General features: G+C 49.1%; 1 long non-coding RNA gene across 1 annotated transcript; it reads right to left on the bottom strand.

The window, feature by feature from the left end:
- LOC135969389 (uncharacterized) lies at positions 1–25,703 on the bottom strand. The gene is made up of 4 exons (XR_010584622.2): positions 25,439–25,703; positions 1,459–1,511; positions 1,152–1,312; positions 1–416 (listed from the first exon to the last, which is right to left on the bottom strand). It is a non-coding gene; the product is annotated as an uncharacterized lncRNA (long non-coding RNA).
- Positions 25,704–26,868: the final 1,165 nt, after the last annotated feature.

Below are 26,868 nucleotides of genomic sequence, written 5' to 3'. Positions count from 1 at the left end.
TTTTGGTGGATTTGAGCTGGTTTCTTTATTGCAACTTGTTTTAACAGCAAGGTCTTTATGGCCTGTATCTTGTGCTGACCTCCTAACTCATCCTGTGACTTAGAATGACTAACCATCTGGGAACGCAGCCCAGTAGGTCTCAGCCTTATTTCACCCATTCCCTATTCAAGATGGAGTTGCTCTGGTTCAAAGTCTTCTGACATTTTCTCCATCCCTGTTATAAGAGAACCTTTAATTCTAAGGGTTGCAGAAGGATGAAGACCCATCTTCCATAACTTCTTCAGGCTGAATAGTGGCGATATTATTCCTACCCAACTATTGGGTCTGTTGTATTCATGGCAGAGAGGAGCTCAGTCAGAAAGCATGGGTATGCTGAGGGCCATTCATAACTCTTGAGTTCCAGCAAAAGGTGATATCTAGAAAATTAATGTGTTTAATTTAAGAAAACGTTGTGTAAACTTGTCCTGCATCCTACACAAAGTGTACAACAGCAACATATTCCAAAACAGTGAAGCAAAATAAGTAAAAATTATTCCAAGTAGACTAAATAAGAAGGCTTTCCACAAACTGGGTAACTGTTGGAACCAAGATGATATGGGCCAAGCTGATATGGGGTTTCTAGATGATTCCAGTGTGCCCAGAATTAGAATACTGATCCAGCTTTTGACATTACTCATCCTTTTTGCTTCTTTTGAGCAGCAGCCAAAGATCACTGGTTAGTTCACAAGAATAAGCAGGGTCAGCCTAAGTTGCAGGAAAAAACTCAAAAACAACTGATGAGACTAGAATCTAATAACAAGTGTACCATAGTTGTTGAAACATAATTTCTGTCTCCAGTTTCCCATTTTTACTAAAGACAAATCACAGTTAAAACTGATTTGCTTTGTATACTTGGCCTAATTATTTGTATAAAGTGCAGCAAGAATAATTATTTTTCACATAGACTTTTTAATTGGCTTTGATGGAACTCTGTTCCATAAGGAATCTCAGATAAGATTTTTTAAAGCTGAGCCCCGCCATGAGTTTGTACCATCAAAGAGTTGAGTAAATTCCTCTCCTCTTGAGGTTCCAAGATAACCTGGGGCTCCTCTTGAGGTTGCAAGATGACCTGGGGCTCCTGGGCCTGCTAGAAACTGACATTCTTCACTTACCACAATTCAAGAATCCTGTACAGGGACTGTGTAGACAAGGTATACGGACATCTTTCCCAAGGGTCTTTTATTGGCTCTGTAAGTCAAGTTTAATTCCTTAAAGGAAAACATACCATTCCAGTCAAAGCCTTGGTAAAATAGCCAATTTCTCTAACTGTGTCCTGTTACAAAAGAAAACAGATTCTTATTACACTTATGCAAATAAGTATATTGCCACAAGTTAAGCTATTCACAGACAATTTCTGAATTTTTGAGAAATCAGGTAGACAGAAACAAATATGCTCAAATTTTGTTTACAGGAATATACTTTGCTCAATTGTTAAAAGCTGTAAATAGCTCAAAAGAAAAGTTTTCTTGACTCTGTAAAACAAAACAAAGGATTAGCAACACTTTAAGCAAAAAGTCGAAGAGATTCTTTTAATCTTCTAGTTAAAGTTCAGTCCATGCCGTTAACTCCTGTTTTGTTTGATATTCATGAACATTTCAGCTCTCCATGAGAGTACTGAAAGTTTTTTCCTCTATTCTAATATCACAGTTTCCAAAGTTATCAGAAACCTGCATTTAAGAACACCTATTAGAGTTTATAGCTGATTATAAACCACCTTCTAAAGAGGATTAAAACAAAGTAACAATTGTCCATGGATGACAAAACATTTTAGGACAGCCACAGTAAAAAACATGATTGACAAATTTGGTTACTTCTTTGGCATACAATAATTTTATGTAACAATTATAATTATTAATAACCTACACTAAGCCATATCAGAATTAAAAGTTTCCCATTATTTTGAAACCCATACCAATAACATATTTATACAAATATAGCCCAAAGAAAGCCAAATACTATTTCATATTTGACAGTGCTTCCTGTGTGCTTTTATACCAAATAAGCCAAATTTCACCTTTACATTAGTGTACTATTAATGTTAAACCCAATTCTTAATAAAACTTTATAAATAAATTTATCCAATTTTGTGTTTGATCATAAGATTCTCATAAACCTTTTCTAACCTTTTACAATTTTTTGTTAAAGAGCAGAATAGCGCTCTAAGAAAAACCTGTCATGCTGTTATTCAATGTTCAGTTTACAGAAAAACTGAATAACACCCCTTTAATTTTAGTCAATGTCCACACACAGAATTTCTTTTACAATTAATTTTTCACAAACCTTCCACAACTTGCTTAAACCTTCAGCTTTATCTTATCTGACTTAAAATAATCCTTTAACCCTTTAGTTTAGGCAAGAAAAATCCACATTCCTATGACTTCTTATAATCTTTTACCAAAAACACATTTCCATTTTCTTATATACCGTGCATGTAAAACCGTTTCTTCGGTAGTCTCAAATACATGTTACACTGTTAACTCTTAGTGACTTTTGCTTTCGGTGAAAACCTTGGTAAGTATGCAATTTTAATTATGTACTAGGTGTGGAGCCTAGGACACTAGATAAGGTCTTGTTTCAGCACAGCTGGGGGCATGGCTAACACCACACGTCCGCGAGCCTTATCTAAATCTAATGCTTCAAAATAAATTGAACAATTTTTAAAAAATCAAAGAAGCAGTTTATGACCTTAAAGCATTTAGCAAACTTAAAATCTGACCTGCCTGATTTAGACCAAGTGTCTTTATTTTACCAATAATCTTTAAAGCTGTTTTTATTTCCCAAAGATTATTAAAGTCATGTAAACGAAAAGACATTACAATTTTTTTCTTTTAAAATATTTGAGTTAAGCTCTCATTATTTTAAAATCAATTAAGTAAAGTTCTTTTAGGTATAAACATCACACACACAATGCATATAAATACCCAGACAGACAGATGATTATGTAGTTGTAAGGATTTTTATTTACCAGTTTCTAAGTTTCTCTTTAAAGTGTGCAGTTTTTAGGGCCTAATAAGCAGGCACAGCTGGAAGGCAAAACAGATCCCCAAAATGTAAGGGTCCCATTTTTATACAAGATCCTGGACCCCAAAAAGAGAGATTCACCCCATCACCCCATGGAAGTCTTATTTCTCAGTAGTGGATGGGGACATCTCCACATTTCCTAGGTGGCCAAGAGCATGCTTCTCTGATCCAAATGTGCGAAAAGCCAAGTATCCCCCATAACTGCTATTAGACTTCCCTAAAAGTGTATTTCCTACCTACTTATTACACACTAAATCCTCTCATAATGCAAAGTAACTTCTGATACCACCAAAAGTAAAAAGGGTCAGATAACGCAATACAAAACAAAACAGCACCTTAGGTTTTGAAAGGGATTTATTCACTTTCAATTCCTAAGGTTTCATGAGGAAAATAGGTTTTTCCCAAAACAGGGGTCTTTAGTGCCTCCTCTGTTTTTCCCAGGGAATCCCTAGGGCTGTTAGAACTTGAATATCTGCTTTTAATTAAGCAGACTTTTGACTATAGCACTCTTTTGAAAAGTCCTTTTAAATTTCTTATTACCCAACGTTAGCCAGGCCAAACGGCTGATATTTCTGGCTTTTAAACTTTACCAAAAGTAACCTCACAGGGGCTCTGAGAAAGGAAAATTTAAGATGGTTTGTGGAGGGAAAGAGAATTTAAAAATTGCAAAGGTCACCCAAATATCAATTAGAAAGGCTCATCCCTTAGGCTAGGGATTGAACCCTGAACCCGGGCCTCCATTGTGAAAAGAGAAAGCATGGCCACATGGTTACAGGATCAAGCTCCCAAGGACATACAAGACAAGAAGGAAACCTCCTCCAGCTTTTTTTAGGGACAAGCAGCAAAGTTTGTAACTGATCAATTTGCTGGGCTGTCTTGAACAGCAGGCTCACAGGTGTCCTAGGCCCGCATTCTAACCCAAGGTATCTCTCTCCATGACAGAGCCATACAGAAAGGCACACAAAGCACACCAGATTCACTACAGCTTGAAACTAGCCTCACAAATCATTTTTTCCATTAATCAAAACTTTACAGAGGAGATAAACAGTGATTTTTTTACCATTCATTCAACCAGTTCATACACACACACACACACACACACACACACAGAGAGAGAGAGAGAGAGAGAGAGAGAGAGAGAGAGAAAGCATTGCCTGAGGCAGGGTGGGGAAGGGGAGGCACTCAGGGAGGCCAGGGAAAGATCCACCCGTTGCAGCGACACTGAAAAGTTCAGGCAGCTGCTTCTCAATCCTGAAGGGATCTCTTCCAGCAGTCCCATCAGCTCTCAAGTTTCCCCTTTTAGGGAGGAAAAAGTTCCCCATGTCCAACAATCCTGTACATGCCTAACTCTGTCACCCATTACCATCAGCAAAGAGTCCAAGACAGATTCATCCAAGAGAATAGCAGTTACCATCCCATAGTGCCAAACCTGTTCTTAGCCAAGAGGAACTTTACTGAAAAGGGCCTCTAACAGCCTAAGTCTTAGGAGGGACTCTAACACTCCTAAGTTGGTCCTCAAACCCAAGGTTGGTCAAGCATCCTTCCCTTTTATCAAGAAGAGCCTTTAACCCTGTGTCTTAGGCAAGACTGTAACTCTCCTAAGCTGGATCTCTAACCCAGTCCCACCCTTTACCTGGGTAGCCCACCACTTACCCAAAGTCAGCCAATCAGTGCTGCAGTCTATTTCCTTCAGAAGATTGTGGGGGTGGGAGGGGGGCGATGTGGGGCTTGTTCTTCGGTATCGTCTCTTCTGTGGGTCACTAGAAAGATATTACCAGACCTCACCACTCACCCAAAGTTAGCCTTTGGGTCAGGGGTTTCCGCACTATAGTCCCTTCAGTGGTCGCAAGAAAGATATTACCAGAAAGGGGCCCCGATCCAGACCCCAAGAGGCGGTTCTTGGATTTCGAGCAAGAAAGAATTCAGGGAGAGTAAAGTGAAAGCAAGTTTACTGGGAAAGTAAAGGAATAAAAGAATAGCTACTCCATAGACAGAGCAACCTCAAGGGAGGCTGGTTGCCCACTTTTACGATTATTTCTTGATTATATGCTAATCAAGGGGCGGATTATTTATGCCGCCCCTTTTTAGACCATATAGGGTAACTTCCTGATATTGCCATGGCATTTGTAAACTGTCATGGCACTGGTGGGAGTGTAGCAGTGAGGACGGACGACCAGAGGTCACTCTTGTCACCATCGTGGTTTTGATGGGTTTTAGCCGGCTCCTTTAATTCAAGCTGTTTTATCAGCAAGGTCTTTATGACCTATATCTTGTGCCAGCCTCCTATCTCATTCTGTGACTTAGAATGACTAACCATCTGGGAATGTAGCCCAGTAGGTCTCAGCCACATTTTACCCAGCACCATTCAAGATGGAGTTGCCCTGGTTCAAATGACTCTGACACAAGGATCAGTCATTTCCTAACCAATCAGGAACGATTTTTTAAAAGCTCTTCCTATCTTAATGCATGCAAGCTTCTCTTTACCTAGCTCCCAAGAGAACCTGGAGGAGAAAGACAAGCAGGCTTGCTTCCAAGAATAGTTCTGGGTAGTGGTCCCAGGAGGCCACATCCACTCAGCTCCACTGAGTGACCAGACAAATGGGCTGGGACAAACAAGAATGGATATAAACTTGTTTGTACCCCAAAATGCAATTGTGTAAATATAGGATGGGGAATACCTAGCCTGAAAAAAAAAATTATAAAAACAGTTCAGCAACTTCAACCAACCACAAGCTGACCTTAAAATCCATACTGGGACAGAGTATCTTAGGTTGCATCACAAGAAGTATAGTGACCAAAATGAAGAAGGTGACAATTACAGGCAGACCACATCTGGAATTCAGATTACAGTTTTGGGTCCCTCAAGACTCTCTGTTAACCCATCTCTTCCCCATCCCGGGGACCAAAGCCGGGTTCCCAGAGGGTCTGGGAGGTTCCTTTCTTTCCCCTATCCATCTGGTACCAGGGAAAAGGAAGAAGGTAAAAAGAGGCAAGGAGAAGAGCTGGCCAGAAGCCAGGAAACTTGTTCCCCACCACATCGAGTGTGTAATTGGGCTAATTCTTCAGTATTTGTGCTTTCAGGCCTTTGTTTCCCTTTGTCTGTATAACTCCTGATTGGAACATTTGCTGTTCCTTTTGTGTGGTCCTAAACCGAATCCTCTCTGCTAATGTTCATGAATGTGTTCTGATGGATGTTTTCCAGAGCCCTTTGTTGCCACAATTAAGGGATAATGAACAAGAATTGTTTCTATTTGTAAAACAGCCCAGCCATTTCTGCTTCCCAATTGGTGGGACAATGTGTCTTAATTAAGCGCAAAGGCTTGTCACTTCATCTACTGTCAAGATCTCCGAAGAGGCAGTGATAGGGTGCAGGGGAAAGAAAGAGAAGCCTGGGAGGACCTGGGGGGGCTCCCTGTGATGCCTGGTTGGGCCCAGAGGGGCCAGGGAAGCCCAGTGGGCAGCTCCCAGGAGTCAGGAGCTATGCCAGATCAGCTGTGGCCTCGGAATGCCTGGGCAAGAGACCTGGCCTTTTTCTACGCTGCTGTGCCGGGCCTTTGCCACCAAGAGCACGGTCTCTGGAAACAGACTGCCTGGGTTTGGTCCCTGCTCCGTACTCACTAGCTGTGTGACCTTCACCCAGAACATGAGTGAGAATAAGTAAAATAATGACGGCCCCCACCCCACTGAGTGTGGGCAGCTTGAATCTGATAGCACAGGGGAAGTGCTAAGAACAACACTAGGCTCAAGGAAAGCCTCTCAGTAAGTGCTGGTGACGATATTGTTTCTAAAAACAGTGCCCTGGATTTCCTCTGGGCTCTCCTCCTCCCCCAGTAGATACGTGGTTCAGGAGAACAGAGTCATAGCTGTGTGCCACCACGGCTCCATGTCCCCGGTAGCACAGAGCGTGGCAGGACATTCCTGGAATGAGCCACAGGAATGGTCCCGCAGGCAACCTGCAGACAGTTGTGACATCTTGGCAGGAGCACCAGCCACTCAGAGGGGCCCAGGGCCAGGCGTTCATCTACTCACCTCGGGTGAGTAGGAAGGGGGATGGAATGCCGGGGAGGATCTGGAACGGAGCCACACTCAAGGAGCTCCAGGCAGTGGCTCTTTACCCTGCTCTGTGCAAAGACTTCAGTAGCTTAATAATGGGCACGGCCGTCCAGGTGCCCAATCACATGCCCTGCTGGGACTCCCCTACTGGGACTCATGACTACCAGGAACCCTTCGGAAGTCAGTTTCCCAGAGCCAAGCTGCAGCCTGCTCATACCCCACACACACCCCTTAGGCCCATCAGCGGCAACTGGGAGCTGGAAAGACGTGGCCAGTGTTTCTTAGATAGGAGTAGTACTGGGTGGTCACAGGAGGATGGAGAAACCCAAACAACATAAAACGAGAACTGGGTAAAGAAACCACAGAATAACCAAAAACCCAAAATCAGGGAGAGAAAACGGCCCAAATCCTGGTCACGCTGACACGCCCATAACATGCCTGCGTCTTTTTTGGATTTCCAGGCAAACCCAAATAAGAGAGAAAGGGGGCAGTAACTGGGGGGTCCCTGAGATCCCCTCCTTTTCCAGAATACCTAATGATTATTCTGCCCACTAATTACACACCCATAAAATTAGAAACCCAAACCCTCGCTTCATTCTAACTCCTCCCTGAACTCTTTTTTGGATGGTATCAAGAACCTGGGAACTTGATGGGCTGGGATCTCATTGGCCTCTGGTGACCCTTCTGAGCCCTCTGGCAACATTTCCCTTGGCCCTGGATCCCCGACCCGCTCAGGCTCCACAAAGACAGCAATGTGTGTCCCCAACCAATTCTCAGTACTTCAAAAGACCCCACTCATCTGTGGAGGAAAAGACCACAATAGGTATTTTGCTTTCGGTGAGAATACCCTCTCAGGGCCACACCAGGGCCGAGAGGGGCTCACATTGCTCAGATGTTTATATTGATGATTGGCTCTGGGGTTCTATGGTTGATACCAAACCTGTCAATGCAACCTTTACAAAAAGGGTGCAAACTGCATACCAAGCCCTGCCTGAGCTTCTTGAGTCTATTATCCCATTGAACCCTCACAACCACCCCGCAAGACAGTCATCGTCCCTATACTTGCCATTTTATAGATATGATTGCTGCAGCTCGGAGAGGTACAGGGGGCTTCCCAGAGTCACCAGGAAATTGTGGAGGCAAGATCTGCACTCAGGTCACTCCTGCTTCAGTAGCAGCGGGCTGAATCCCATGTGATGCATCGTTGCTGAAACTCTCTGGTCTTCCATGCCCATAGTCATGGCACGACTCAGGTCTCCTCCTCTCGGCTCAAGCTGGTGCAGGAACTTCCCAGCTTACCTCCTGACTTTGCAGTGTACCCTCCTCCCCAGCCTGCCTCGGCCCACCGGCCACATGAGTTTGGGGTGAAAGATGTTTATTAGGGATCAGTCCTCGTGAGAAGAAGTGTTGGTGGGGGTACGTTGGGCAGAGGGAGAAGTCAGTCTGCAATGCAAAATCGAGAACCCTCAGCCAACCCAGAGGGGAGCTCCAGACAGAACACACCCTTCAGTGCCCCAAGTGGACAGAAATGGTAGGGCCTTTATCCCCTAGAGCCCTCAGGAGGGCGTGGCCTCAGGCAAAGCTGTCCCTGAAGAAGCTGACAGCTAGAGGTGGTCTCCACTGCACACCTACAACAAGGCATGTCGAGAGTGGGGAGGCACACCTCCGTATCGACCACACCACGTCCCGTCCCTGGCTGCAGCCTTCAGTGTCTCCCCACAGAGGCAGAATGCAGCTGGGCCTCCATGCTGCTCAGTTGGTGGCATTTGGCTTCCGGCTCTTTGTTGGGCTGACCTGCCCCTACCTTCTCCTCTCACAGCCCTCCACACCTAATACCTCCAGAATACCCCAGAGGCTTCCTTAGCTCCTCCATGGTCTCCTCTCCCCTAGGCTGACTTCTCCCTGGAGGCCGCCTCCCTGGGAGCCTTGCCTGACCACTGTCCTGTGTGTATTTTGCAGAACCCTCTGGGCCTCCAATCACCCCTGCACAGCAACCACCTCCTACCCCAAGCCGGAGTGGACCAAGTCTGCCCCATGGCTCCAGGCAGACCCTGCCACAGAGCAGAAGGGACCCACTGCGGGGTTGGGGGAAGATGACTGGGGTAATCAGAGAGCCAAACTCAGAGCCCCAGAGGGCTGGAGGCTTAGGAACATGAGTAATAGGGTCGGTAGTGAGCACCAGGGGCTGGTGGGACCGTGGCCCCACCTAAAGGGGAAGACCTCAGCCCAGCCCCAGCCAACTTATTCAGATGGGAGTGGGCACTGTGGACAGATTCCTCCTTTTTCCCAGAGAGCTTAGATGTCTAGGTTTTTATTTCAATTACCTTGATTTTCGGCTAAAGTTGGCCTCCACCTTCAAATTAACAGAAACACTGGATTGTGTGATTCAAACCAAGATGCTGCATGCCCTGGAGTGGACAAATGAATGCACCACCCCCGCTGGGGCTCAGTCACGGAGCACATGCTAACTAACTGCCTGTGTGGGCCCAGAGCCCCAGCCTCACAAAGGCCCCATGTGGGGAGACAGCCAGGAGGCAGCGGTCTTCGTGAAGAGTGAGTGATTATTAGTACAATGCTTTGGGATAAATGGAGCAGTGGGGTGTGGCAGTTTGAAGGGAGCGGGCCTGATGGAGAGGGTGACATTGGAGTGAGGACTGAAAGTTTGGGTGCCAGCAAGTCCCACAGCTTTGCAGACTGGCCTTCAGAGGGTGGGGGTACAGGTCACAGAATCCTAAAAACTGTGGCCTTTGTTCACTGCAAGGTGACAGCTGGTGGGGTTTTAAGTGGAGGAGATGCTTGCTTTGCTTACTTTTCAATGGGGCCGCTCTGACTGCTTTTGTGAGCATGACTGGGTGGAGAAGGTGGGGCAGAGTGGCTGTCACAGTCATCCAAGGAGGACAGGAGGTTGGCCCTGACAGTGGATGGCAGTGGGGCAGTGAGAAATGGTTGGATTGAGGACATGTTTTGAAGGTAGAGCCAGCAGGATGTGCTGACACAGAGTGCCTGGGTGAGAAAGGAGGCCAAGGTTCTGGCCCAAGCACCTGGACGGGGGACTGGTGTGCCCATGAGGACAGTGTGGAAGGGGAGAGCAGGCTCTGCAGAGAAGGCCACAGCACTGCTCAGATGCAGGGCGAGGTTGGAGCCTCTGAGGCCTCTGAGGAGCTGCCCAGTAGGCAGCCGGTGCAGGGCTGGGACTCTGGTCGGGAGAGACCCAGACCAGACCCTCCTCTGGCTAAATGAACGAGTTCCAGCAGCGAGGGACTTGCGTTTAAACGCAAGAGGCTGACCATCCCCAGGGAGGTCACTCAGAAAATGGGGCCAGAAGCTGCTACAGACCCGGGCCTGGCCACCACCCCATCCACTCAGGGCAGGGCGTGCGGCCCAGGAAAGGGATGGAGTGGAAATAGGCCGTGACTGTCTTGAAGACACGGGGGAAGAGAGCAGGATGGGGCAAGCCCAGGGGTCTCAGCCTCGCTTGGGCAGATTAAGCATCCGAAAACCCCGCCCCCACCCCAGGAGCTCCAGTCCTCATGAGTGACAGGTGCAGACGGTGCCCGGGTTGCCATGACAACGGAGAGATGCACTGCCAGCGGTCCACGCTCCCTCTCTGACCACCCCCCGCCCCCCATGGGTGTCAGGGTGCAGAGAGGCAAAGGCTGCGGCCTCCAGGTCAAGCCGTGCAGGCAGCTGGTTAATGAGTTGATCCTGGGCGTCCCTGGGACACAGTGACTGGGACTGTTAGGAGGTGACCACTGAGGCTTCACCAAGGTGGCTGCACCCTGTCTTTGGGGTTCTGGAGCCAGGCTCAGTGAGTGACTCCAGAACCAACTAGCTGAGTGACCCTTGGTTGGGGTCACTTAACCTCTCTGGCCAGCTCACCTGGAAGAGGTGGGGTCAGGCTCAGTGGGATGTTCCACTCCCCTCAGTCCCTCTTAAAGCCTAGTGTGAGAGCCATACCTCCAGGCTCCCACCCCTGCCACCTCCTCCACCGCCAGTTCCACTATCCTCCTCCTCCCTGCCTCCCCTCCCCACCCTAGCAAATCCCACTGTCCACCACTGCCTGTTCATACAACCTGTCCCAGGTATCACTGTCCCTTCACTTCTGGGGACAACTCCCTCTCTCTGCTCACTTTTGCAGATCATTTCTATGTCTTTAAGAGGTGGCCTTGTGACATTTCCACCAGGGAGCAGAGGAAGGGAGGGTGGCTTCCAGGAAGAAGGCAGCCCACCCTCTGGTGCTCCCTGCTCATTTATCTTACTCTCCCCTTCCTTTGTCTCCCTCCCTCCCTCCCCAGCTCATCCCCTTCCCCTCACCCCACATCCACCACTGACAGATGGGGCCTGCAGCTGTAGCCTCCTGTCCCCCGGCCCCCCCGTGGTGGCTGCCCCCTCTGAGGTCAGGGCAGGCCCTGCAGCTGGCAGCCCTGCCTGCTGGAGCCGAATTCCCTGCTGGCCTCCCAGCCTGCAGTCGCATGGAAGGACTGCTGCTGATCTAAGCAACCCCTGGCCAAAGGAAGAGAAGGGCAGTTCTAGGACATTTCACACAGGGTCTTGTTTCATTTAGTCCTCGCCATAATATGCCCATGAGAGCATAGTTGAACAGATGAGAACAACTGACACTCATGGGGGTGCTGGAGCTCCTTTGTGACAGTCAGAATCACCCAGCTAAGGCGTGAAGGAGCCAGGCTTGGAGTCCAGGTATACATGGAAATGGGTGGTGCCCTCTTGGCCCCACAGTGGGGCTTCCCAGATTGTCTTCCTGTTCATCTGCCTGTATTGTAACTCAGAGCTCAGAGCACAAGACTAACATGGCCTCGGTTCGCATAGGAACCCCTGAGCTGGGGTCGGCCCTGGTCCGAGGCTGGGCCTGGACTATACTTGGTCATGGGGTTGTTGGACACTACATCTGAGATTTGCCTTTTGCAAATCTCATTCCTTGCTCTGCTCTGAGATTTGCCTTTTGCAAATCTCATTCCTTGCCCTGCTCTGTACCGTAGGGCATTGCCTTGCCCTCTGGCTTCCTGAAAGTATGTCTACGGGGAGGCACTGATACAGGCTGGTGGGCAGGAGGAGGAGGATAACCAGGTGTTTCTCCCCATTCATTCTGGGCAGCACTTCTGGCAGTGCTGTTTCCTTCATAACTCCAGCTTCCGCCAAACTGAACCCCCTTCCATGGTCCCAGCTCCCATGCAAAAGCCTCCACCACGACTCTGAAAGGTGCCCTGGTTTCTGGGCTTTGGTGACACTACCTTCTCTCTGTGGGACAGTAGTAGTGAATCTCTGGCTTGCTTAAGTCACTAGCCAGTTTGATTACCAGTTTCCCTGTATCAAATCACCTCTGTTTATAAGACCTAGGGTGACTTCTGTTTGGGAGAAGAGATCCTAGACCATCCCCACTGTTGAAGAAGAAGAACCCAGCCATGACCATCAAAAAGGAGAAGGAGTGAAAGATGTGTCTCAGATCCACAGCGTCACTAGGAGGTGGCTACCAGCCCACTCTGGGACCTGGCATCCTCTTATATGAAAGACAATAGCCATACTCTTGATGCTGTCTTTGCGGGCTCCTGTCAGGGTAAAATGGGGCAAAGAGCTGATTGGTGCTCAAGCCAGCACAAGGCTCTCTCAGCTGCCCAGGCCTGCACACTCTCATCCCCACTGTTAGCCTGGCCTGCCTGGGCACAGAGGTGGACCATTGCAGGGCCCGCACGTCTCTCTAGCCTTATCTTGGGCTGTTCCAGCCACCCAGGGCAGATCCACACAGATTCCGAGGAAGTTCAGCAAGGCTCTGACTGTCCTCGGGAAAAGGGGGCAGCTGGAACACAGGAGTGAGTCCCTGAGAGATCTCTGCTAAGACAGCAAAGTCTACATGGTGCTCTGGAGACCTTGTTCATTTTGTCCTCTCAAGATGACAACCTTACTGCCCTGGGGAACTTGCCACGTGCTCAGTGCACCAAAATAAGGGAGACTGTCAAAGATCCAGAGGATCTGAGATTGCAAAGGGACATCATCGAGCCCTTGAGGAACAGCTTCCTGCTGGTGCACAAAGCCCAGCCAGAGCCAACCAGAGCCAGGTGAGCATCTACAGGGACAGAGGCTTCCCACCTTCCAGGTCCTCACACCACGCTGAGCAGCTCTGAGGAAAGTATATACATGGGAAACACTGACACATGGAAATAGGATACCCTTTATCATTAGAACTCTGGCAGATCTATCTCATTTTGGTCCAGAGGGCCTTTCTCTCTGCCTGCTACATAGAGATAAGCTGGGTGGCTTCCCCAGGGGCCTTATCTCAGCTGCTGCCCCTCCTCTGCAGCTGGCCCTACCCTCTCCCAGCATGTGGCCCTCCCTGGGACAATCACATGGCCAGGTGCCCAGATCCAGGAGAGAGCACTTTGTCCAAGCCAGCCTAGCCCCAAACCTTCCCTGGATACTCATTCTAGAGCCAGCCCTTCAGAGATGAGGCCTGACAGCCTCTCACCGGTCTCTCTGGTCTGCACAGAGGGTTAAGTTCCTCGCTGGAGGCTCCTCACCTTCGCTTCCCTTTCCTTGTCCATTATGGCTGGGCAGTGGTATTCCTAACCCTCTCCCCAATCCTAGAGATCAGGGATTTCAGGGACCGGTGGAAGGATCCGTCCTCAGAGCGAGTCCTGCCCACTTCGTCCTCCTGTGAGGCTGTTCCTCTGCCTCTGATGTCAAGGCCAGGTCTGAAGCCAATGACTGTGGCCCTACCCGACTTCCCTGCACAGCATTTCCAGTTCCCTAACTTCATTAACCTCCCTGGCACCCTGCTACCTCTGGGCACAGACCACACTTGCCCTCCCTCCCCAGGCCCCATTTTACCTGGGATTCCCACCTTGAAGCCTCCTGTGGCTCACCCATGGTTTGGAGTCCCCACCCCTCTGTCCCATATTTGTCTGAACACCAGCCCTCAAGGTCACCAAGGGGGTGCCACCCACGGCTGTCCCTGACCTCCAGGCTTCGATGCTGGAGCCTCCTGAGCTCTGGCCCCACTGTGGAAATCATTCCCAGTCACTGTCTGGAATCACCTCCTCTTCCCCATGCAAAAACCTGAGGCCCCTGTCACCCTCTGCTAGGGAGAATAACAGCAAGCCCCAGGGTCCTAACCACGTAGATTAATCCTCATTTGACCATCTGGGGTGGGCACTGATGGTATCCCCCTTTCCTACAGATGAGGAAACAGAGGCACAGAGAGGGTAAATGATTTGCCCAACATAAATACTGATACAAACAGGAGACAGAGAAGTACTAGGTAGAAGAGGGTGGTTCCCTGGCAAAGGCCCCAGCCTCAAGCCTGGATTCCCAGGTCAATAAATGAGAACAGACTTTCCCGTTTTCATGCCCCAAAAGTTGCCTTTTTGGCCCACAATGCCCCCTATCTTGCCCCCATATAAACCCCAAATCCCAAACTCCAGGACGGACCAGCAGACCAGCAGATCAGTGATGGCCAGCCATGGGGCCCAAGCCCAAAAGCCCTTGCCCTGGTTATGCACCTGCTTGTCTGCGTGCTCCCCCTCCCCATCCCCTGCCATAAAGGGTTTGAGCTCCTGGTGGCCCAATAGAGAGACACACCCCTGTTGCACATCCTACAAGAGGGGCCAGGGAACCCTCCTGTTTCAATATGACTTGCCCGCAGACAGTGTGGCAGAGCTGAGATTTGAACCCACTCTGCCTTGAGTTCCCAGCTTAAACCCCTACACTGTCCAACCAAAAGGATAAATCAGAGTACTTCAGAACATTCCAGTGTGGCATGATTCACTTGTTCTCACAGGAGATGTGCAGAGGATGGTGACAGAGAAAGGACTGCACACCCCCACATACACTGGGGCACCTCCAGGCAGCTGCTACAAGCCAGCGTGGGATGGGGGCATTCTGACCCCACTTATTACTCCCCAGGGCCAGGGAGGATGGGCTGATGGGCAAGGTGACGCCCAGTCATAGCTGCATTACCTCATTGGAGGTATTCTCTAACTGAAACATTAAACCGCCAGTGAGCATAATTTCTAGGCAGACAGCAACTTTGCACAGGAAATTTGCAAGCATTACATGTTCTCTTTCCTTGTTGCAATCTGTATAGTTTATCTTCTGAAACAGGGCTCGTGACTAAAGAACAAGTCTCCCAGGCTGCTACTCCCAGAAAGGAAAAAAATATCATTCCTTACATGGCAGAAATTGGGCTTTCAAACTGATAAAGGAGAATTTGAACAAGGCTCTCCCAGAGCAGTTCCTGTCTTCCTGTGGTGCTTTCTACATCTCTTTCCCCTCTTTTTTCACTTTCATACTTCAAGACTGAGACCTGATTTTAAACCCAGTCCATTCCTGCTTGAGTGTCTGATGTCTCCTTTCCGAAGCTCAGAGTACTCATCGTCCCTTCACATGACACATTCTAAAGAATTCTCCCTCTCTCCCCAGGGCTTCCCACCAGACTGAAGCAAAACTGACTCTCAGAATGCAAATGCCTCAGGCCCTGGCCTCCATTTATTTCTGCAGCAAATGTTAAGCAAGCACCTACTATATTCCAGGCACCATCCTAGGCATGGGGCAGCCGTGAGAAAACAAATTCCTACCTTCGAGTGTTCGTGTGTATCAGTTTAGCAGCTGTCAGCTGCAAGGGATGAAACTTCAGCACAACAAAGTTTAAATAATAGAGCTATTTAAGGTCTTATTCTATTTTTAATTTTTAAAAATATAGATGGGGTCTTACTACATTGCCCAGGCTGGTCTCAAACTCCTGGGCTCAAGCAATCCTCCTGCTTCGGCCTCCCAAAGTGCTGGGAGGCCAGGAATAAGCCACCACACCTGGTCCTATTTTCTTATATGACAAGAATTCTGGTGGTAAAGGAGGGTCCAGGATTGGTTAATTCAATGGACCAATGATTGAAAGGCCCAGTTTTTCCCATCTCTCCACTTTCCCATTATCAATGGGTTGGCTTTGCTCCCCAAACTAGCTCTCTTCCTGGTCACAAAATGGCTGCCACAGTTCCAGGCATCATAACCAGGTACAAAAATGTTCCAGAGAACAGAGTTTCTTCGTTCCAACTCCTTTTAAGAACAGTAAAAATCTTCAACATCCATGCATGATTAAAAACCTTCCCGACCTGATAAAAGGCATCCATGAAGAAACTCCAGCTAATTCAACACTTAATGGTGGAAGGCTGAATACTTTCCTCTAAGGTCATGAACAAGACAAGGATGTCTACTCTCACTGCTTCCATTCAACATTGTTGTGGCAGTTCTAGCTAATACAATAAAGCAAAAAATAGAAATAAAAGACATACAGATTAAAGAAAAATGCATGGCCAGGCATAGTCACTCATGCCCATAATCCCTGGGAGGGTGGATTTCTTGAGCCCAGGAGTTCAAGACCATCCGGGGCAACATGGCTACAAAAAAATAGAAAAATTAGCTGGGCATGGTGCTGTGCACCTGCGGTCCCAGGTACTCAGGAGGCTGAGGTGGGAGGATTGCTTGAACCTGGGAGGGTGAGGCTGCAGTGAGCCATGATTGCACAACTGCACTTCAGTCTGGGCGACAGAGCAAGACCCTGTCTCAAAAAAGAAAGGTGCAGATGACATAATTATTTATGTAAAAAAAAAACTGAAAGAATCTATAAAAGAGTTACTAGAACTAATGAGTGAGCTTAACAAGACCATAGGATACAAGGCCAATAAACAAAAATTAGTTCTATTTTTATATGCTGAAAATAAATAATTCAAAGTTGATATTTAAAAGTGCCATTTATAATAGCATCGAAATTATAAAATACTTAGGTATAAATCTTACAAAATATATTCAAAATCTGCATGCTAAAAACTATAAAACACACTTGAAAGAAATCACAGACCTAAAGAAATGGAAAGAGGTAATCATGTGTCTGAATTAAAATATCTGGTATTGTTAAAACGTCAAGTCTCCCCAAACTAATCTATACATACAATGCAATTCCAGTTAAATCCCACTGGGATTTTTATAGAAATTGACAATCTGATTCTAAAGTTGAAATGGAAAACAAAGAAACTAAAATAATTAAAACAATATTTTTAAAATATTGTTTTAAAAAGAGCAAAGAGGAATCATACTACTTGATTTCAGGACTTATCATAAAGCTTCCATCATCAAGAAACATGGTGTAGGAGAAAGGATGTATACATAGATCAATGGATCATAACAGACTCCAAAAATAGACCCACACATTTATGGCCAATTGATTTTTGACAAAGGTGCAAAGGCAATTCAATGGAGAAAGGATAGTCTTTTCAGCACATGGTGCTGGAACAATTAGACATCCGCATGCAAGGAGAAGGGGGAGGAGGAGGGGAGAACAACTTCAATTCATGTCTTAAACCATATGAAAAAACTAACTCAAAACAGAACTTAAAACTAAGTGCAAACCTAAAACAATAAAACTTCCCAAAGAAAGCCTAAGTGAGAGTCTCTGTGACCTTAGGTTAAGCAAATGCCAAAATCAATTCATTCCATAAAAGATGAAACTGATGGATTCGATTTGATGAAAATTAGAGTTTCTACTCTTTGAAAGTCACAGTTCAGCATGAAAAGACCGAAAGAAAATAGGTACAAATCACATGTCTGATAAAGAGCCTATGTCCAGAATATAAAAGCACTCCCAAAACTCAATGATAAGAAAACAAATAACCCTGTTTAAAAATGGGCACAAGATCTAAACAGACACTTCATCAGAAAAGATACACAGATGGTAAATAGCACATGAAAAGACACTCAGGATCATTAAAGAAATGTAAATCCAAGCCACCACGATGAGACATATGTGTCTACATACATACTGGAAAGGCTAACGTTTAAAAAACACAAAAACAAAAACCTCACAGTACGGAGTGCCTGTGAGGATGTTGAGCAGCTAACCTTCCATATATTCATACTGCTAGGGGAAATGCAAAACAGGCTACCACTTTGGAAAACAATTTGGCAGTCTCCTATCAAGCTAAGCATACATCTACCATATGACCCAGCAACTCCATTCCCAGGTATTTACCTAAGTTAACTGAAAACATATGTCCACACAAACTCTATCTAAATGTTTATGGACGTTTTATTCATAATCATCAAAAACTAGGACAACTCAAATGTCCCTCAAGTGGCAAATGAATAAACAAACTCTGGTACCTCATCCAATGGCGTACCATTCAGCAATCAAAAGGAATAAACTACCCATATATGCAGCAACATGGCTGAGTCGCAAATTCCAAATGAAAGAAACCAAACTCACAAAGCTGCTTAGGCATTCAGAAAAAGCAGAAGACTGTGGAGACAGAAATCAGCTCAGTGGTTGCAGGAACCGGGGCAGGGGAGACAGTATCTACACAGGTAGTTTTGGGGGTTAAGATCTTGTTCTATATCTTGATTATAGTGGTGTTTATTTGGTTGTATGCATTTGTCAAAACTCATCAGACTGTACAGTACAAAAGGTGAGTTTTATTTTGTGTGATACCTTAATAAAAGAAAGAAAAAACAAACATTTCTCAGAAGCAGCCTCCCATCTCAGTGGCTGGACTTGCATCTTCCACAGTTTCTAGCACAAGGAATGGGATTGTCTTGGCTGGTTTAGACTCATCAGGACTTTCTGGGAGCATGCAGGAGGGGTAACTTGAACCCATCGAGAGTCTTGTTAGAAAGAAAGGTGGAGAGGGAAATGGGTGTGAAGCAGGCTGCCTCTGGGGTCTGGGGGTCTCCCACATGGAAGGTCCCAGACTGCAAACAAATTGGTAAACAGAAGTGCTCAGGTAGGCTTGTGTGCTACAGGAAAGAAAGCAGTGTGGTGTGAGAGGCAGAGACTTCTGGGGCCAGCAGGGAGGCCAGATGGACCCTCTCTGGGGAGGTGACTTTGGAACCTAGACCCGAATGTTGGGACAAATCGAAGAAAATAGCACAGCAAAAGCCAAGAGTCAGGAGGGAGAACCCATAACCACGGTGTAACCTAGTGAGCACAGAAAGGCGGGCTGGAGACTTGGCTGAAGGTGGGAGAGGCCAGGGCTTGGCTTTCACCCCAAGAGCTAGGCAAGCCACCGAAAAGTTCTGCCAGTGGGATGGCACAATCCCACTTATATTTTAAGAGGGTCACAGCTGTGTGGAAAATGAACAGGAAGACACAGACGATGTCAGTTGGGATGATGGTAGTCTCCTAGGCAAAGAAAAAGAAAGATACGGGAGCTGCAGGCTCTAGACTACAAAGCCGGTGGGTGGTAGAGTACAGAAATCACATGTTTGATGTGGTGGGAGCCCTCAGGAGCTCTCCTTGGGTGGCCTTGCTGTTCAGAGGCCCCTGAGACACTCACCTGAGATGTCAGGTAGGCAGCTTCCTCATCTGTTAGATGGGAAATGTGGCTCCGGAGACAAATGACATTAACATCCTCCCTTTATGACTCCCCTGCCATACAACTATGGCTTCAAAAGTATCCCATGAATAACCCTCATAGCCTCCTTGCAAGGTTATCAGTTTTACTTTATAGATGCACACAGAGAGGATCAGAAAGGTTGCATCATTTGTCCAAGGTCACCCAGTGGGTAAATAGTAGAGACTGTACCAGAATGAAATCAATGTCTGCAACCTGAAAAATCTGGGCGACCCCTTCCCACAGAGCCTCCCAAAGGTGAAGCGTTATTTTTTATGTTCAGTCTGTGAAGGAGTTTATGTGTGAGACACAAGTTCCCAGCACCTTTCAAAACTGCCAATCAGGCAGCCAGCTCCTCTTCTGGCCTGGGGGATCCTATCTGAAGGAGGAGGCTGCCCAGCCAGAGGCAACAGAAACATCTCTACAGCTCAGCGCGGTATTTCCAGGCGGCAGAATTAATAGGGCAATTCCCCATGCAGAACTTAGCTGGCTCCAGTGCTAAATTAGCATAGATAAATATTTTTGAGAGAGGAAGGAAAATAATGCATTTTGCAATAAAGCCAGAGAACAGCCCTCTGCAGCCCAGTCCCATGAATCTGGATGAAATGAATTTGCACCTGGTGTAATTGAAGGTGCCACGGTCCTCCGTGGCAGGAAGGAGGATCCAGTCAAGCAGATAAATTCCCTCCACTCCAGCAGAGCTGATGGTTGTCAAAAGGCTGATCTCTGTGGGGGGCCCAGGTGGGGGTGGGGAGGGCAGTGCCAGGGACTGAGGAGCAGGGCCAGGGCTTAGAGGATGAATGAGGAGAAAGACTCCCCAGCAGCCTACTGGGCACACACACACTCACACTCGCACTCACACTTGCACAGGCACACCTGACCCATCCCAGAGCTCTCTCTAGATGTAGGCATCTAGTCACTGGATTAGTAATTAGCCTTCTAAATCTCCCCAGTCCAAATTCTCCCCCAGTCCTCTCGGCCTCAGCCTCATGCAGGCCTCATCCTCCTTCCCATGGGTCCCCAGAAATGGCTCCCTCACTGCAGGGCTCCCCCTGAGGCAGCCCCAAGGTGAGGACTCAGGGAACCAGAGCTGGTACACACCAATATAGCTCCACTAGTTGTTAAAAATACTAAAACACTTCAAAACTGACTGGCAAATGACTGCCACCAAACCCCCCTGGAGGATCCCTGACTGCTCTTGAACCCCAGGACCCTTGGGCTTCTCCATAAGGCACCAGCAGGTTCGTGTCTGGCACCAAGAATGTGGCCCACTAACCTTTCTGATTGGCTGGGTCCCTCATATTTCGAAGATGTTCCCTGGGGTGGGAAATGTAGACCCCTCCATGATCGTCGTCAACTCCCCCAGTAACATATCAGCCAAGGTGGAGAGAGGGCTGCCATCACGTGCCAAGACAAGCCCCTGGCCTCCCTGCGACAACCAGGTCCCCACCTTCACCCTGCAGCCCATGGGCAGGAGGGGCCTTCCCACAGTCTGGCCTTCCCAGCTCCCAGCGTTCAAAGCCCTGAGCCCTCTGGTCCTTGCTGACCTCTCCAGATGCTCTCCTGAGACAGCTGGTGGCTGGGAGAGCCATGTAAGATTCAATCCTGTCCTGGAGGAAGGTAGAGGGCAACTGACAAAATAAAACAAAGAGAAGGGAGCTAGACCAAGAGCAGGGCTGCTGGAAAGCCAAGAGGAACACCCACACTCGGGGCTGACCACCCCACCCTGGTCTGAGAAACAGCAAGGGGCACTGCCAGGTCCAGCAGCTGTGGCCAGGATCCAGCTGCTGGACCGGCATCTGATCTGGGACCAGGGGCCGGGTGGACAGCGAGCTGTGCTCTGCCTAGCTCTGCTGGAGCAGGTACATGGCCTGGGAACCTGGTACTCTGCTGGGGGGCCGAGTCCCACCCCACTAGAGGGTGTCTCCAGGTATCATCCTGACTCCAGAGTCTCTCCAGGTCTAAGACTTCAGGCCATTTTTGCATCAAAAGTCTTTGCCCTAATGCTTTTTCTCTAACATCAAATATTTTCTCTGCCTGTGGCTCTCAGTAATAGCATGGAAATGGAGCAGAATTCCTTGAGGTGCTTTTTTTCCTAACTACACTCCAGGCCACTTCCCGGGGATTCTGAAAAGCACTCCCTAGGGGAAAATGTCAGAATCCCTGGGCCAGAGACGAGGAAAGAGGATTATAGCCAATGTGAAAAGCTATAAACAGGCCGGGCGTGGTGGCTCAAGCCTGTAATCCCAGCACTTTGGGAGGCCGAGACGGGCGGATCACGAGGCCAGGAGATCGAGACCATCCTGGCTAACACAGTGAAACTCCGTCTCTACTAAAAAAATACAAAAAACTAGCCGGGCGAGGTGGCGGGCGCCTATAGTCCCAGCTACTCGGGAGGCTGAGGCAGGAGAATGACGTAAACCCGGGAGGCAGAGCTTGCAGTGAGCTGAGATCCGGCCACTGTACTCCAGCCCGGGTGACAGAGTGAGACTCCGTCTCAAAAAAAAAAAAAAAAAAAAAAAAGAAAAGCTATAAACATCTGGAGATTCCAACAATATTCCCCCTTCCCCTGGGGCAGGGACAGGGCCCCAGAGCAGGAAGCAGTGTCCTTTGCCCTCTGCGTCTGTGAGTCACTGTCCCTCCAACCGGGTACTCACCCAGGTGGCTGTCTGACTCCAGGAGCCCTGGGCTCATACACGGGCTGATCCCAGGGGCCGGGGTGTCATCAGCTGTGCAGGACAGAGGGCTACTACGAGGTGAAGGACCCAGTCACTTTGAGCAAAAAGCCCAGGAGCGTCTGCAGGAGGCTGTGGGTACAGCACACTTGGGGTGTCCTGTCTGCCCAGCACATCTCTACCAGCCTATGGGTTTTGTTTTATAAACACTTCTGTAGTGCCATGCACTGCTGTAAATACTGTACATATATTAACTCATTCTATCTTCATACAACCCTATTTCTTTCTTTTTTTTTTTTTTTTTTTAGATGGAGTCCTGCTCTGTCGCCCAGGCTGGAGTGCAGTGGCACGATCTCGGCTCACTGCAAGCTCCGCCTCCCGGGTTCACACCATTCTCCTGCCTCAGTATCCAGAGTAGCTGGGACTATAAGCATACAACCCTATTTCTGAAGTAAATCCTACTGCTTTCCCATTTAACAGATAAGAAAGCTGGGGCTCAGAGATGGTAAGTGATCTGTGTACAGTCACACAGCTCCAAAGTGGAAGAGTCAGAATTCAAACCCAGGCAGTGTGGCTCCGACCCGGCCCTTGCACCCTGGCTCCAGCGAGCCCTTGTGAGTGCCCAGGGAAGAGGGCAGGAGCAGGCTTTGATGGTTCCCCAGCCTGTGCAGGTCAGGACTCCAACCCAGACCCTATCGGTGCCTCTGCTCCTAGTTTGTAGGTGCTACCTGCAAATTAGCTAAACATTATGGAAAAACCCGTGTCTTGGCCAAGATATGGCTCATTAATGCACGTTTATACAAATCATGACAATTTCTTCAGACAGAGACTTGAAATGCCTTCCCTGCAGAAGTTGGTCACAGAGATCACCAAAAATAGCAACCGGCTCAAGGCAGTAGCTTGGTAAATGCCACTGACAATCTGGGGTTTATTCCTCCTCCCAGAGCCAATGCTGGTGCTCACAGTGGTCTCTCCAGGGACCAGAGCAGCAGCTGAAGGTCCAGGTGTGGAAGGGCCGGTCCTGGACTGGGGATCATGCTGCCGCAGCCCCACTGCGCCCTGTTTCTTGTGGACCAATTTTGGTATCTGTGCAGTTAGTCCAAAAAAACAGACACACCAAGTCTCTGAAATCTGTGAAGTCTTGGTCTCTCTGAGCTTCAGTTTTACCATCTGCACAAAGGGCATCCTCAGGTAGCTGCGAAAATCAGAGATGATGAATGGGATGCCCATGGCACATGCCAGGAGCATGACAAATGGGACCTACTACTACCATTACTCCAAGGAGCAGACAGAAAAGGGTGCTGTGTGCCAGGGCTCCCAGAATGGAGAGGGCGAGGTGAGCTGAGAGATTGTTTGGAAATCTTCTACCTCTTGGGAGCAGTATGACTGAAGGTGGGGGCAGGGAGTGGCGCCAGAACTGACCAAGTATGGCATGAGGTTTCCCTCAATCTCGAGGGGGCATCCCAGAGGGGCAAGGAAGGCCCCTGAGTAGAGAGAGCCCAGCAACTAGCAGGTACCGGGACCCTGACTGGGCAGGTTGTGCCAAGGGACACGGGCTGAGTGTGAGGAGCCCCTAAGGGAAGATGCAGATCCGGAGTGAGGGGTCCGCTGGAGCTTGGTGGGCGGCCAGCTGGCAGTGCCCACTGCAGCAGAGCCAGGAGCCTGCGGCCCCCCCAACCCTTGGCCTATACACACGTGCTGAAACTGAGACCCCAGGGGGCCGCGACGAGGTCTGCAGCACAGCAGACCGCGGACGCGGACGGACGGGCCAGCCTTGGGGCCTTGCAGAGGCCCCTCCCGCACCGGCGAACCCCAGGAGCACCCACCAGTCCCTCCTCCGTGGCTGGGTTTCCTAGGAAACGGGTCAGTGCTGCGAGACACGGTCACCCCTCTCCATCTGCGGGGAGCCCCGCTGTTTCTCCGCGAGGTGGAGGCGGGAGGCTGGGCCCGGAAGCCCGAGGCTGGGGCGCCTGGGGAAGGCCCGGGGCAGGAGGTGCCCACCTTACCCGAAGCTCCTCAGTCCGTACCTATGCAGCAGGTAGAACATGGTTAGTGTGGGTTTCAAAATCTTCACAAGAATTAAAGTATGGTTTAAGAGTGTTTCTAGCAACATGGGGAGCGCAGAATGCCAACGGCCAGGGCGCCCCAGCCTTCCTGAGCCACAGGATTCTCACCCCAGGACTGTCCCTGCACCCATTTCACAGGCAGGGAAGCCACTCAGAGAGGGACAGGGGAATAGTTCCGCAGGCCCCAAAGCTGGCAGGAGACAGCTGGATTTTAAAGTCAATGTTTAAGCCATTCTGGAGCACACCATATTCTGTAAGCAGTGGAAATGGAGCTCTCTTTCTCCTCTTCGTCTCTTCCTCCCTCCATTCTCTTTCCTCCACTCCCTCCCTCTCTCCCTCTGCCTCTCTCTCTGTGCCCTCTTCCCTCTCTCTGTCTCCCCCCACCTCCTTTTATCTTCCTCTCTCTCCCCTCCTCCATCTGCCACTCTCTCCCTCCCTTTCTCTCCCTCTCTCTCCATCTCTCTCTTTCCTCCTCTTTCAAAGTCTCTCTTCCTGTCACTTCATCCCTCTCCTTCTCTCCCTCCTTCCCCACTCCCTCCTTCCTTTCTATTTTTGAGTATTTTCCAAATGTCCTATAGCCAGGAGGTTAACTTTCTAATAGTATCAAGAGAGAATAAACCTAGCTTTTTCCCCTTAGAGGAGCCCCATTAGCTCCCCTCCTTCAGCACTTTGGAAATAGAAATTAGAAATCACACCATGCCCCAGGACTCACCCAAACGCAGAAGCCACAGGGCTTCCTGGTCATTCTCCATCAGCTCAACACTGGTGGAGGAAAATGACACGCAATGTTTTGAGCTACATCTTTCTGAGGACTTTAGTGAGACCCTGGCTGAGGTCCCCAGCCTGGACGTAGAATTCTAGGGCCTCAACAGCCTGCCACCCTAGCAGCAATGAGGAAGTGAATGTCCTTGGACCGGCAGGGCCATGGCTGGTTCTGTGTCTTTCTGACTGAGTTCTAGGACCCCACTGCCATTTGAACCAACCGTTTCCAGACTCCCTCACTTGCTTCCTGTGAGTCCGGACTTGCACCGGGTGCTGGGGACTCAAAAGAGATAACAGCCAACAGCCCTGCACTTAAAGCGTTCAAAGCCTGGAGATGAAAACAGACAAGCGCGCAACCAAACGCAGTTCAGAACGGAAATGGAAGGACCGCAAGGGCCAAAGGAAAGGCTCAAGGAAGCATTCAGGGAGGGCTTACCACAAGAGATGAAACCTCAGCTGACTCCGGAAGGAGCAGTAGCTGGCCAAAGGTGTGGTCTTGGCCTTGTCGCCCCAATCTGCGCCCCCACCGGCCACTGCTTCCCTCTCCCTGCGTTCACACACACTGCGTTTCCTCTCCCTATTCACATATGCTGCCTTTCCTCTCCCTGCATTCACATGAACTGCCTCCCTCTCCCTGTTCACACACACTGCCCTGCTCCCTGTTCACACACACTGCCTCCCTCTCCCTGTTCACACACACTGCCCCCCTCACCATTCACACACTGCCCCCCTCACCATTCACACACACTGCCGCCCTCTCTCTGTTCACACACACTGCCACCCTCACCCTGTTCACACACACTGCCTCCCCTCTCCCTGTTCACACACACTGCCTCCCTCTCCCTGTTCACACACACTGCCCCGCTCCCTGTTCACACACGCTGCCTCCCTCTCCCTGTTCACACACACTGCCCTGCTCCCTGTTCACACACACTGCCTCCCTCTCCCTGTTCACACACACTGCTCCCTCTCCCTGTTCACACACACTGCCTCCCTCTCACTGTTCACACAGCCTCCCCTCTCCCTGTTCACACACACTGCCTCCCTCTCCCTGTTCACACACACTGCCTCCCTCTCCCTGTTCACACACACTGCCTCCCTCTCCCTCTTCACACACACTGCCTCCCTCTCCCTGTTCACACATACTGCCTCCCTCTCCCTGTTCACACATACTGCCTCCCTCTCACTGTTCACACATACTGCCTCCCTCTCCCTATTCACACATACTGCCTCCCTCTCCCTGTTCACACATACTGCCTCCCTCTCCCTGTTCACACAGCCTCCCCTCTCCCTGTTCACACACACTGCCTCCCCTCTCCCTGTTCACACACACTGCCTCCCCTCTCCCTGTTCACACAGCCTCTCTCTCCCTGTTCACAAACACTGCCTCCCCTCTCCCTGTTCACACACACTGCCTCCCTCTCCCTGTTCACACACACTGCCTCCCTCTCCCTGTTCACACACACTGCCTCCCTCTCCCTGTTCACACACACTGCCTCCCCTCTGCCTGTACACATGCACAATGCCTTCCCTCCCACCCCAGGACCTTTGTGCATGCTATTCCTTCTGCAAACTCATTGTTTAACTCTCGGCCACAGTGCTGCTTCCTCCTGGAGCTTCCCTGACTGCAGAGGGCCCTGGTGGACACTGCCCCCACACCCTTCTTCCTAGAACTCTCCAGAGTTTGGAATCCTAGAACTGTGTGGTCTTTCGATTCATGTCTCTCTCCCCTACCCCAGACTGTGAATGCTGAGAAGGCAGGCACAGATCTCTGGCTCCTGGCCAGCTCACTGGGGCCCATAGCAGAGTACCAGCATTCAGCAGGTGCTCAGTAAATGTGTGCTGACGGTAAACAGGTGGAAGGCA

This window comes from Macaca fascicularis, chromosome 2 (genome assembly GCF_037993035.2).
Source record: "Macaca fascicularis isolate 582-1 chromosome 2, T2T-MFA8v1.1".
Taxonomy (NCBI): domain Eukaryota; kingdom Metazoa; phylum Chordata; class Mammalia; order Primates; family Cercopithecidae; genus Macaca; species Macaca fascicularis.
Note: the sequence above shows the minus strand (reverse complement) of the source record. Positions and strands in the feature narration are given on the sequence as shown.